General features: G+C 41.8%; 1 non-coding gene across 1 annotated transcript; it reads left to right on the top strand.

The window, feature by feature from the left end:
* The first annotated feature begins 7,298 nt into the window (after nucleotides 1-7,298).
* Nucleotides 7,299-7,371, top strand: trnar-ucg (transfer RNA arginine (anticodon UCG)). Its single transcript has one exon. It is a non-coding gene; the product is annotated as a tRNA-Arg (tRNA).
* Nucleotides 7,372-13,563: the final 6,192 nt, after the last annotated feature.

Raw genomic sequence — 13,563 nt, forward strand, 5'->3', positions numbered from 1 at the left:
ACATACGCAGCTGTGATAGTTTACGTTTTTTTACTCAATGCAAGGGTATGCAATTCCATTCTTCGTTTAATGCAAAATCACGTGGAGTTTTGATTTTTGTAGATAATACAGTTTCCTTTGTTCAGCATAAAGTTGTTTTGGATCCTAATGGTCGGTTTGTTATTGTATCAGGGAGTTTAGACAGTAAATTGATTGTTCTTGTTAATGTATATGCCCCCAACGTAGATGATCCTGGATTTTTTGAACGTCTGTTTTCATTTTTGCCAGATTTCTGTACTTACTCTCTTGTAATGGGAGGAGATTGTAACTGCTGGTTAGATCCAGTATTAGATCGCTCCTCTGTCAAACCAGCCACACTTAATAAATCAGCTTTGTTTATCCAATCCTTTCTAATTAAATGTGGTATAGTAGATGCCTGGTGTTTTCTTCATCCGACGGACAAGGAGTATTCCTTTTTCTCTCATGTCTATCATTCTTATACCAGGATTGATTATTATTTTATTGACAGTCGAATGATTCCATTGATTCGATCGATCGAATATAAAGAGATTGCTATTTCTGACCACTGTCCTGTACTTCTATCTCTAAATCTTCCTAGTCCTATCCCTATGAGTAGATTTTGGTGATTTAATTTAACTGTTATCTGATGAGGACTTTTTAAAATTTATGAAGAATCAAATTACTCTTTTTTGAAGGAAACACGTTGGAAGAGATGTCTAGTGCGGGGTGTGTGTGAGGAGTATTGTGGGAAAGGCAGACGAGCTGAGGGCCTGGATTGACACATGGAATTATGACATCATAGCCATTACTGAAACTTGGCTACAGGAGGGACAGGACTGGCAGCTCAATGTTCCAGGGTTCCGATGTTTCAGATGTGATAGAGACAGAGGGATGAAGGGTGGGGGGGGGGGTGGCTTTGCTAGTCAGGGAAAATATTACAGCAGTGCTTCGGCAGGACAGATTAGAGGGCTTGTCTACTGAAGCCATTTGGGTGGAGCTGAGAAACAGGAAAGGTGTGACCACATTAATGAGGTTGTATTATAGATCACCCAATAGTCAGCGAGAATTGGAGGAGCAAATCTGCAGAGAGATAACAGACAACTGCAGGAAACAGAAAGTTGTGATTGTAGGGGATTTTAATTTTCCACACATTGATTGGGACTCCCATACTGTTAAAGGTCTGACTCTGTTAATGATAATATTGCAATGAATAATTCTTTAGATCAATTAAATATTCCTAAACTTCCGATAGATGATCGTAGGCAATTGGATCTATCCATTTCCCAGGAGGAAACCGCTCAGGCTATTCGAGAATTGCATTCTAGGAAATCCGCAGGACCTGATGGATTCTCTGGAAAGTTTTATAAGGCTTTTTTCTCCTTGCTTATACCACACTTATGTTCTACCCTTACAGATTCCTTCAAGGTAGGAAGATTACCGCAGTCTTTTCACGAAGCTTCCATTTCACTTATTCTCAAAAAGAATAAGAATCCTACTGAATACTCTTCATATAGACCTATCTCTTTACTCAATTTTGATACTAAAATTTTATCTAAAGTGTTGGCTCGTAGACTTGAAAATATTATATCTTCTATAGTTTTGGATGATCAGACAGGATTTATTAAAAATTGATATTCCCATTTTAATATATGGTGTTTGTTAAATGTTATGCATTCTCCATCTAAGGAAATATTGGAACGTGTGATATCTGTGGATGCAGTGAAGGCCTTTGACAGAGTTGAATGGAATTATCTTTTTACATCCTTAGAAAAATTTAATTTTGGACTTAATTTTATTCATTGGATTAAATTACTTTATTTATTTCCCTCTGCTTACTACGTAATCTTCAGAATTTTAAACCCTTTAAACTCCAACGTGGAACTAGACAAGGTTGTCCCTTGAGCCCTCTGCTTTTTGATTTGGTATTAGAACCCTTAGTAATTGTTTTTCGAGAGTCTAAAGAGATTACTGGTATTTTAAGGAGAGGTTCTATCCATAAAGTGTCGCTCTATGCTGATGACTTAGTGCTTTTTATATCTAATGTTGCAACCTCTTTACCATTTGTGTTCCATTTACTGACTAATTTTAGTCAGTTCTCAGGATATAAATTAAATTTACATAAGAGTGAACTGTTTCCTTTAAATAATTTAATACCAACTGATATTAACCTTCCTTTTAAAATTTTAAGATAACAATTTATGTATTTAGGAGTAACAATTACTAAAAATTATAAAGATTTATTCAAGGAAAATTTTTTAACTTTAATGAATTATGTTAAAAAACATTTTCTAATTGGTGGCCTCTCTCTTCATCACTGATCAGCCGAATTAATTCTACTAAAATGAATATCTTTCCTAAATTTATATACCTTTTTCAAGCTGTGCCTGTTTTTATTCCTAAATCTTTTTTTGACTCTTTGGATTCAATTCTTTCTTCCTATATATGGAAGAATAAAAAACCTTGAATAAATAAAGCTCACCTTCAAAAAGCCAAATAGAATGGAGGCTTTGCCTTATCCAAATTTAGATTATATTATTGGGTAGTTAATATACAAAATATTACATTCTGGATATTACATTAACCATGAGAAATTCCCTATATGGGTTTCTTTGGAAGTCAACTCTGTTACAAAATTTTCCATTATTACTTTACTTGGATCCTTGCTTCCTTTATCTTAAAATAAACTAACTGACAATGTGTTGGTCAAACATACTTTAAGGATTTGGTTACAGTTTAGAAAACATTTTGGTTTATTGAGATTCTCCCTCTCGGGTCCCATCTTTTCTAATTGCTTTTTAAACCATCTTTAATTGATCTATCTTTTAAAGAATTGGATAGATTGGGTATTAAATGATTTCAGAATTTGTTTGATGGAGGGAATCTCTCCTCTTTAGTGCAACTTTCAACAAAATTCTAATACTTTTTTTTTGATACTTACAGATTACAGATTTTTTAAGATCCCAACTACATACATTTCCTACAAGTCCAGATAAGAATATAATAGATACAATTTTAAATCTGAAACCCTTTGACAACGGTTCAATATCTTACATTTACGGTCTGCTGTTGTGACTGAAAAATGCCTCTTTAGATAAAATTAAAGGAGACTGGGAAAAGGATTTACAGATGTTCATATCTGAAGAGAGCTGGAAGAGTATTTTAAAATTGATTTATTCTTCATCATTATGTGCTTGTCATTCTTTATTACAATTCAAAGTTGTACATAGAGTTCATATGTCTAAAGACAAGCTCTCTCGTTTCTATGCAGATATTTCCCCCTATTGTGATAGATGTACCAATGGAGTGGCCACACTAATTCATGTTTTGGACATGTCCAAGCCTTGAAAAATTTTGGAAAGATGTATTTCAAACTTTTTCTGTACTTTTCAATGTTAGTTTTAAGCCCAATCCCTTGACTGCCATGTTTGGTATTGTTGAGGATAGTATTACAAAACTGAAGCCAATCTAATTTGCGGGTTTTGGCCTTTATGCCTCTTGCGATCTTGCTCAAGTGGAACCCGGAGGCTGCCTCACCCACTCATGTTCAATAACTATCTGAAATTATGTTGTGCCTTGATCTAGAGAAGATTCGTTGTTTGATTTCTGATTCTAAACATGATTTTCTAATGTTATGGGGACCCTTTCTGAGTTATTTTCATAATCTTTGAACTGTTATTAAAGTATGGATCTGAGCCATTATTATCATAATGTTATATGGTAAGGTATTTTTTTCACCAACCAGCTGATTGTGATAGTGGGAGTAGATCTCTTTTAATAAAATACAATTATTTTATTTCATTCCATTTCATAATTCAGTCTTTTTTTCTACATGATTGATTTGGAATATGGGATACTGTGAACATATTACAGTGATTTAAATGTAGTGTAATTTGTATTACTTGTATCCTTATGAATTTTATACTTGTATTCATGCAAATTATGTAATATTAATAAAATATTGAAAGAGAGGATGTTTATGGAGGGACTTGGTGGTTGGGCCATTGACTCACAAATCTCTACAGGTGTACCACGGAGAGCATTCTAACTAGTTGTATCACTGTCTGATGTGGGGGGAGGATGGCACTGCACAGGATTGAAATAAGTTGCAGAATGTTGTAAACTCAGTCAGCTCCATCATGGGCACTAACCTCCCCAGCATCCAGAACACCTTCAAGGAACAATGCCTCATTAAGGACCCCCATCACCCAGGATGTGTCCTCTTCTCATTGCTACCATCATGGAGGAGGTACAGGAGCCAGAAGGCACACACACAACGATTCAGAAACAGCTTCTCACTGTAATTCACAGATTTTATTCTGTATTGCAATGCACCGCTGCTGCATAACAACAAATTTCATGACATATCCCAGTGATATTAAACCTGATTCCAAATGTCAAGGGTAGACTGTTTGCTGGAAATGTCATTTATCAGCCCATGCTTGAAAAGTGTCCAGGTCTTTCTGGACATTGAAATAGGCTGCGTGGTAGATTAATCGCCCTCTGTGTGAAGGTTTCTTCCCATCTCAGTATTATATTGCCTGCCACCTCAGGTTGGAGGCTACCAAGAGGAACAACAACTCATAGTTTTGTCCTGACAAAGGGTCTCGGCCCGAAACGTTGACAGTGCTTCTCCCTATAGATGCTGCCTGGCCTGCTGTGTTCCACCAGCATTTTGTGTATGTTGTTCATATTCTGTCTGAGTAGTCTCCAGTCTGATGGCATCAACACTGATTTCTCTAACTCCTGGTAGCCACCCCCTCTGTTGTTCTCCCCCCATTTTATTTTATTTCTGGCCACATTACCCATTCTCTTTCCCATCCCCTACCCTCACAATCTGTACATCACACACACCGTCCTCCTCTCTCTGGTTTACACTACTTTCCCTTTATTCTGTGGTCCACTGTCCACTCCTATCAGATTTCATCATCTTCCACTTCCACTTATCACCTCCCAGTTTCACATGATTCACACTCACTACTCACTTCCCTTACCCTTTTTATCCTAGCTTCTGCCCTCTTCTTTCCAGTCCTGACTAAGGGTTTTGGCCCAAAATGTCAATTGTTCATTTCCCTCCATGACTGACTTCCTTTTGTGTGTAAGTCCTGTAAAAATGCTGCAAATTTCCAATTGATTACCTCTCATTCTTCTAACACACTCTTTACCTTCCTAATTATCACCTGCATGTTGGCTTTTGTCCATGGACAATCTAGGTCCTTTGAACATTAACATTATCCACCATCTAAAACCACTGTTATTTTGTTGTTGCATTGTTGTAGATTATTTTAGATCTTAGCATATCTTATTCCATCAGTATGAGTTCTGGGGGATAGGCATTAAAGTTCCCAGTGGGACTATATTGAGTGCCTTGGCTACTTTTAGAACATAGAAACTACCTTAAGCACCTTAAAACTCTACCCTCTCACGCTAGCCATTTCAGCCCTGGGAAAAAAGACTCTGATTATCATGATCAATGCCTCTCATCATCTTATACACCTCTATCAGGTCACCTCTCATCCTTCATTGCTCCAAGGAGAAAAGGCCAAGTTCACTCAACCTATTCTCATAAGGCATGCTCCCCAATCCAGGCAACAGCCTTGTAAATCTCCTCTGCACCCTTTCTATGGTTTCCAACTCCTTCCTGTAGTGAGGTGACCAGAATTGAGCACCGTACCAAGTGGGGTCCTATATACGGTAGTTGCAACATTACCTCTCGGCTCTTAAACTCAATCCCGCAATTGATGAAGGCCAATACATCGTATGCCTTAACTAGTGGCATACTAGTCACATTAACTAGTGTTATCAAAAACAACTGCCTAACCATTTAACTAATGTTAAAAACCATTAACCTTACCTGTCTGCTTTTTCTAGGTCTGCCCAGGAATGAATTCGGACAATTGAGTAGTCGTGTGAAATCTGTCTCTGGCAGAGGCCATTTCTCTGGATTTTGTTTCTTTTGTATTTTTAATCTACCATTTCCACCTCGGTGCTGCCCTTCACAGCCACCGAGGTAAGGTCGAGATGTTACAAAAAACTAAAAATTGAAGGGGTGGGGGGGGGGGGGGGTCGGGTGTTGGGTCTTTGACGTTTATCTCTGTTTCTCTCCATACGGATGACTTTTGTAAACACAAAGTACACTGCAGATGCTGTGGTCAAATCAACACATGCAAACAAGCTGGATGAACTCAGCAGGTCGGGCAGCATCTGTTGAAATGAGCAGTCAACGTTTCGGGCCACGACCCTTCGTCAGGACTTCTGTTGAGTTTTCCATTTATTTAATTTTAATTCTGGTTGTTTTACTTCATTTTTTGTCTTCCCTTCTGCCATCCGATTCCTAAACGGACATTGAACCCATGAACACTACCATTTTTACACTATTTTAATTTAACTACTTAATATACATATATATACTTACTGTAATTGGCTTATTATATATTATCACTTATAAGCTGCTGCTCAGTTAATCAATGTCACGATATACACCGGTGATAATAAACCAAATTCTGATTCAGATTCAAATACCTACCAGTTCCATGTTGAAGGTGTCTGATTGATTCTGTTCCCATCAGTCCCACAGTTAGTGAATTCCATTTCAATCTACTGCACTCTGAATAAACCAATTTATTCATCCCCCCCCCAATATCATTTGTCCAGTGGAGGTCAAAGCCAATGACTAGGTTCCTAAACCATCCATTCAAGAGATTATTAAACAAATCACAGGTGATCTTGCCTGCCTCTGTGAAGGAGAAGAACCTCAGTTTCCCCACTGGTTAATAATGAGGGATTTTTAAAAAAGTACAATCAGTCTTAGTATTGATGAAAATTAATTTAAAAAATCTTTCTAGCTCAGAAATGGCTAGCATGAGAGGGCATAGTTTTAAGGTGCTTGGAAGTGGGTACAGAGGAGATATCAGGGGTAAGTTTTTGACGCAGAGAGTGGGGAGTGTGTGGCATGGGCTGCCGGTGACAGTGGTGGAGGCACATACGATAGGGTCTTTTAAAAAACTTTTGGACAGGTACTTGGAGCTTAGAAAAATAGAGGGCTATGTATGGGTAAAGCCTAGTAGTTCAGCACAGCATTGTGGGTTGAAGGGCTTGTACTGCGCTTTATGTTTTCTATCTCGGTCAGACCTGGGGAGAGAGGGAACAAGTTAGTTTTAAATGGCAGAAGATTCTGCCTGACCACCATTTTCTGGGCTTTCATTTGCGGGTGTTTGGTGACGATGGGCTGTCTGGCTGTCTGTCTGTCTGCGAGCCTCCCGGCACCACTGCCGCTGTGGAGCCCATAGCAGCAGCTCACTGACCGCGTGGCCTAATGGATAAGGCGTCCGACTTCGGATCGGAAGATTGAGGGTTCGAGTCCCTTCGTGGTCGTCTTTTATGCAAAGTTGTTTTAACGTGACCAGCAGTCTTTCATTCTTCCCAAACCAATTTATTTAATTGTATATGAAAGGTTGGAAACTGTTCGGGAAGAGACGATACGAGCCGTGTGAGTGCGCGTTCCTCCGCCCCTTTCCGGGGTATCCGTCCCGGACTGGGTTTCCCTCCTCCCCCGTGGTGGGGCAGTGGGTGAAGCTCAGGTCTGTATTATCTGCCACCCTCTGCTCTACCCACGTCCGATGGTCCGGTTATTTATTATAATTCCAGGACCTTCGGCCGCTCAATCACAACCCGTCCACGAGACTGATAACACGCCCACTTACCCCGATGGGTAAAAAATATTCGTGACTTCGTACTTCCCGGCTGCAGGATGGGTCCCGGACTGCTGCCCGCCTGCATCCTTGAATGACCTGAATTTATTTCTTCCTTCTGTCTTGCCAGCTTTTCTCTTACTTCAGATTCTCGACGACGTCACCAGTTTATTTTCTCCAGTCAAACCTTATCTAAGTTGAAGCCCCTGAGCTCATTGCAACGCCAGTGACACAGTCGGCCCAGGGTTCAGACCGTGAGCCGACGTTTTATGGAAGGAATAGAGAAATCATTGGCATATTACGATCCACGTGCTCCTCTCCGAGTTTAATCTGAAAGATGCTGCCTGGCCTGCTGAGTTCCTCGAGCATTTTGTGAGAGTTTTAAGAACAGCAGCTTCCCTTCAACTTAGGTTCTTGAACTAACCAGCAAAACCCCAGGCATTACGGTTCAGCCACACTGTGACCACTTCGCATTAAAATTGAGGTGTTTTTGTTTAAATTAAACATTTTCCTGTAAAATCTGTACACCTTATATTTTTCTGGTGGATGCTGGCCGAGTAAGTCTCACTGCACCTGTGCATGCAAGCACTTGTGCATATGACCCGACGGACAACCCAGCAGTAACACTGGTGTGTTGTCCTTGGCACTTCAGGTACTCTACCCACTGTGCAATAACTGGCACCAGTCAGCCCTTGTAGCCCTTGACAAGATGTCAAAGAACTAGATCTCCCTTCAGCCTGTAAACAAAATTGGGCACATGACCGCCGAGGCCTTGAGTAACGGATCTCACTGATGGCTGCGTGGCTATTGTTCCACTCTCGGGATCGGCCCTTCAATGTCAATACGCTCTCTGGCCATTTCAGGGTTGGTAAATTTCTGGACACTAAGGGATCAGGTGATTTGGGAGGATATTGGGAATATGGTATTACGGTGGAGGATCAGGCATCACATTCAAAATGCTGGAGGAAATCAGCAGGCCAAGAAGCTTTATGGAGAAGAGTACAGTCGGTGTTTTGGGCTGACCCCCTTCAACAGGACTGGAGAAAAAGATGAGTAGATTTGAAAGGTGAGAGAAGGGGATGTAGAAACACAAGGTGATAGGTGAAACTGGGAAGGGGAGGGATGAAGTAAAGGGATACAGGGCTGGAGAAGGGGGACTCTGATAGGAGAGGACAGAAGACCATGGAAGAAAGAAATGGGGAAGGAACGCCAGAGAGAGGGATGGGGGAGAGGTGATGGGCAGGTAAAGAGGTAAGGTGAGAGTGGGAAAAGGGGATGGGGAATGGTGAAGTGGGGGGAGGGAGGTTACCAGAGGTTAGAAAAATCAATGTTTATGCCATCAGGTTGGAGGCTACCCAGATGGAATATAAGATGTTGTTCCTCCAACCCGAGTGTGGCCTTGTCACAACAGTAGAGGACACCAGAGATTCACACATTGGAATGGGAATGAGAAGTGGAATTAAAATTGGGGCCACTGGGAGATTCCACTTTTTCTGGCGGATGCAGTGTAGGTGTTCAGCGAAACGGTCTCCCATCCTGCGTTGGGTCTCACCGATGTACAGGAAGCCACACCTGGATCACCCAGCACAGCATATGACTCCAACAGACTCACAGGTGAAGTGTCACCTCATCTGGAAGGACTGTTTAGGGGCAGGTGTAGCACTTGTTCCGCTTGCAAGGATAATTGCCAGGAGAGAGATCAGTGGGGAGGGATGAATGGACAAGGGAGTGGTGTGGGGAGCAATTCCTATGGAAAACAAGAAGTGGGGGGAGGGTGGGGGCAAGATGTGTTTGGTGGTTGGATCCTGTTGGAGATGGCGGAAGTTCCAGAGAATTATGTGCTGGATGCGGAGACTGGTGGGGTGGTAGGTGAGGACAAGAGAAACCCTATCCCTGGTAGGGTGGATGGAGGATGGGGTGAGAGATGACATTTGTGCAATGTAAGAGTTGCGGTTGGTGATGGCATTGATGGTGGAGGAAAGGAAGCCCCTTTCGTTGAAGAAGGAGGACACCTCCTTCATTCTGGAATGAAAAACCTCATCCTGAGAGCAGATGTGGTGGAGCTGGAGGAATTGAGAGAAGGGGATGGTGCTTTTATAAGTAACAGTGGGGGAAGAGGTGTACAGTAGTCCAGGTAGCTGTGAGAGTTTGTGGGTTTATAATACAGATCAGTGGATAAACTGTCTCCAGAGAGAGAGATTGAAAAAAGGGAGGGTGGTATTGGAAAAGGACAAGATAAACTTGAGGGCAGGGTGGAAGTTGGAGGCAAAGTTGGTGAAGTTGACAAGCTCAGCATGGGTGGAGGAAGCAACACCAATGGGCAAGGTTTAATCAACCAGTTTGTGGAGTGGATTCTGTAGTTCACATTACAATGTGTTTCTGGTTCCTCCTTTTTTTGTTGCTATTTTGGGGCAATGTTGAATTGGGGTGGCCTGCAGATAACGAATACTGAGCTGAACTGAATATGCCTGGTCTCTTTCGATTTTGTCTTTTATATTCTGAGTTTTTCGCTGATTTTTTCAGTAGCTGTGTGCATGATGTTTCCTTTGTGCTGGGGGATGGGACAGGTTTCCTTTGTTTTGTGGCTGTCTGGGAAGATGAATCTCGGGGGTATATAAGGCATACATACTTTAATAGTTAATGTACTTTTAATTAAGAGACATTTATTAGAATAAACTACACAAAGAAAAAATGGTTAATGAAGTAGTAAAAGAGACAAAATGATACTTAGCAACCAATCACGAAGCCACACCACACCACACAAACTGCCGGAGGAAACTGCAGCTTCTCAGGTCTCTCCCCCTCTTGATGTCCTTGGCTCTAACTCCAGATGTTAGCGTTAGTCATGACCCAGCCAAAGAGAAGACTGCCCTTGCACAACCAAACCACCCCTTTTACGCTCCCAAAGATCGCTTCAAAAATCTAACAACTTTACCCTGGTACTTTTCTATCCCTTAGTAGTACCAGTCTGTACCTTACCTCTTGTGACCTTCGGCCTAGGCACATAACTTTGAAATAGAGTCAAAAGGTCTGTGAGGAGAAAAGCATTCTTCACCAGTATCTCATCTCAAGGATGTGCATTCATATAGATTACCACCACATTCCAGGCTGACATTATTTTATCTAACAAACTTCCCATCTTGTGTTACACATCTTAGCATAGATCAAGGAAGAATCAAATTTAACTCTTTCCTGACACCTGTGCAAGTAGAAGCAATTGTTGAACAATCTTCTTCCTGCAAGCAACAGTTCAAAGGATGAGAAAACCTTCAATTTGTGACCTGCATTATGGACTTGTCCACAATGTAGCCAGTGCCCTCTGTTCTTGTGAGTCTCTGCACTACTCTCCAGACAGTAGCACACTTGGACCGTATTACAACAGAACAAGCTGGCTCACTCTTTCACAGCAAGTTATTATTGGGAGGTGTGCAGAGAAGGAAATAGGTAGGATTCCCCTGAGCTGACAGATGGTATTTGAATGAACAACTATTTAATTACAAAGATACAAACACCTTGTGATATTAGGGAGTTTAAAGTAGTAAGCATTTCCCTCTCTTACCTTTTCACAGGAGTGAAGTGAAAATAATTCTGTCTGGACTCATGACTACATCCCTACGAACACTGTGTTACAGTTCCAACCCTACCTACATCCAGCTCCTCAAACTCCATGAATCCAGGCAGGTAATACTGGCTACCTTAGAGGGGCAACTATTGACTGGTGCCCGGCCCACACATCCTGCTTCTGCAGCAGCACTGATCGATTTGGTTCTCTGCTTATAAATAGTGACTGTTTTCCAGAAAGGATCATCTACGTATTTTAGTCCTCTGCATTACTCCTTTCACAAACTCAGCCCCAAAATCTCTACAAACATGAAAGTTCTTTTGGAGGTACTGTAGTCACTTGTGAGAAAACAGGAGAAATTATTGACATACAGCTGGACCTGATACCGGTACTGTGTTAGTGACGGCATAATCTGTTGTAATTATGGAAGGAACTCTCTTTAACCACAGATCTGTCCTTGACATGATTGCCTTTAACTATCTTCCACAGTACATAAACTATCTGGTCTAACCTGGCTCCTACCCCTAATCAACAAATATCAAAAGGCCATGTCTTAGAGCTTTGCAGCATAGAAACAGGCCCTTTGGCCCATCTATTTCATGCCAACCTAATCTTCTGACTAGTCCCATCTATCTGTACCCGGTGAGGCCCTCCCTTGGTTGGGCTTGACTGTGGACATTGCTCCCAGTTGTTTCCACGTTACGCAGGCCAGGGCAGTACGACATGCAGAGCAAACTGTTGCCATGTACCAGGCCCACCCCCTCCACACAGCTAATGAATCCAGAGGAACGGCAGAGACCGATAATGTTCGGCACCAGAAACATTGCAGCAGTGGCTAGTTAGCATTGAACTCAATGTGGGACTGCCTCAGGGATTCCCACTCTGGACTTTTCCCTCAGGGTTTACTCCCAAAGCCATCCCCTTGTAGCTGCAAGGCAGCAGGGGTTTTAGACCAGAGTTTTCCTTCCAGATGAGCTGCCAAGTACAGCTGATGAGCCCCATCTGCCCAAAGCAACAGGTTTTGAGGTGCAGAAACCTGCCTTTGCCCCTTCTCTTGTCAATAGAAAGGGTTCCGCAGGCTTAGTAGCTAAGCCACACATGAAGGCAGGAGTTGGACCTGGTTGTCAGAGGCTATTTGAGGCACATGCTATTGGGAGCATTTGTCCCAATCACCCCCCTCCCCCCAGCTGAAACAACCTTAAGGAACCAATCCAAATGTACCTATCCAAACTTCTCTCAAATGTTCCAATTAAACCCACAACTACTCATTCCACTGGCAGCTTGTTCCACACTCACACCACAGTCAAAGTAAGTTTATTAGCAGTGTACAGTGCATACAGTATGTGTCATCATAGACTGCACCACCCTAAGATTCAGCTTCCTGCAGGCATTCACAGGAAAAAAACCCAATAGAATTTATGAAAAATTATACATAAAACTTATAATAAATGTGCAAAAGAAGTCACATTGTGCAAATAAGTAAATAAATAGATAGACAGATAAATAAATAGCACTGAGAACTGAGAGTGACACTGTTGTGGAATCAGTTCAGTACTGAGGTGAGTGAAATTATCCATGTTAGTTCAGGAGCTTGATGGTTGAGGAATCATATCTGTTTCTGAACCTAGTGGTATGGGACCTAAGGCTCCTGTACCTCCTGCCTGTTGGTAGTAGTGAGAAGAAAGCCTGGCCTGGATGGTGTGAGTCCTTGATCATGAATGTTGTTTTCTTGTGGCAGCACTCCATGTAAATGTATTCAAAGTTTGGGAGGGCTTTGCCTGTGATGGACTTGGTTTTCTGTTTCTGGGCAATGGTGTTTCCATACCAGACAACCAGTCAGGATACTCTCTACTATGTATCAATAGAAGATATCCAGAGTTTTAGATGACGTGCTGAATCTATGCAAACTTCTGAAAAAGTAGAGGCACTGTTATGCCTCCTTTGTGATGGCACTTGCTGCTAGTCCCAGGACAGAACCTCTGATATGATAACACCAAGGAATTTAAATCTCTTAATGAGGACTGGCTCACGGACCTCTGCTTTCTTTCTCCTGTAGTCAATAATCAGCTCTTTGGTTTTGCTGAAGTTGAATGAGAAGTTGTTTTTGTGGCACCATTCACTGAGATTTTCAATCTCCCTCCAACATGCCAATTCGTCACCACCTTTGATTCAGGCCACAACAGTGGTGTTGTCAAAAAACTTAAATATGCCTTCTTTCTTTCCTGCCCGTTACACCGCTGGGGTGGAGGAAGGCTCAGTCGGCGGGCATGTTTCTCAGTTTCCAGTTGACGAGACTGAACACCATCCATCCGA

Source organism: Hemitrygon akajei, chromosome 22, assembly GCF_048418815.1.
Source record: "Hemitrygon akajei chromosome 22, sHemAka1.3, whole genome shotgun sequence".
Lineage (NCBI taxonomy): Eukaryota > Metazoa > Chordata > Chondrichthyes > Myliobatiformes > Dasyatidae > Hemitrygon > Hemitrygon akajei.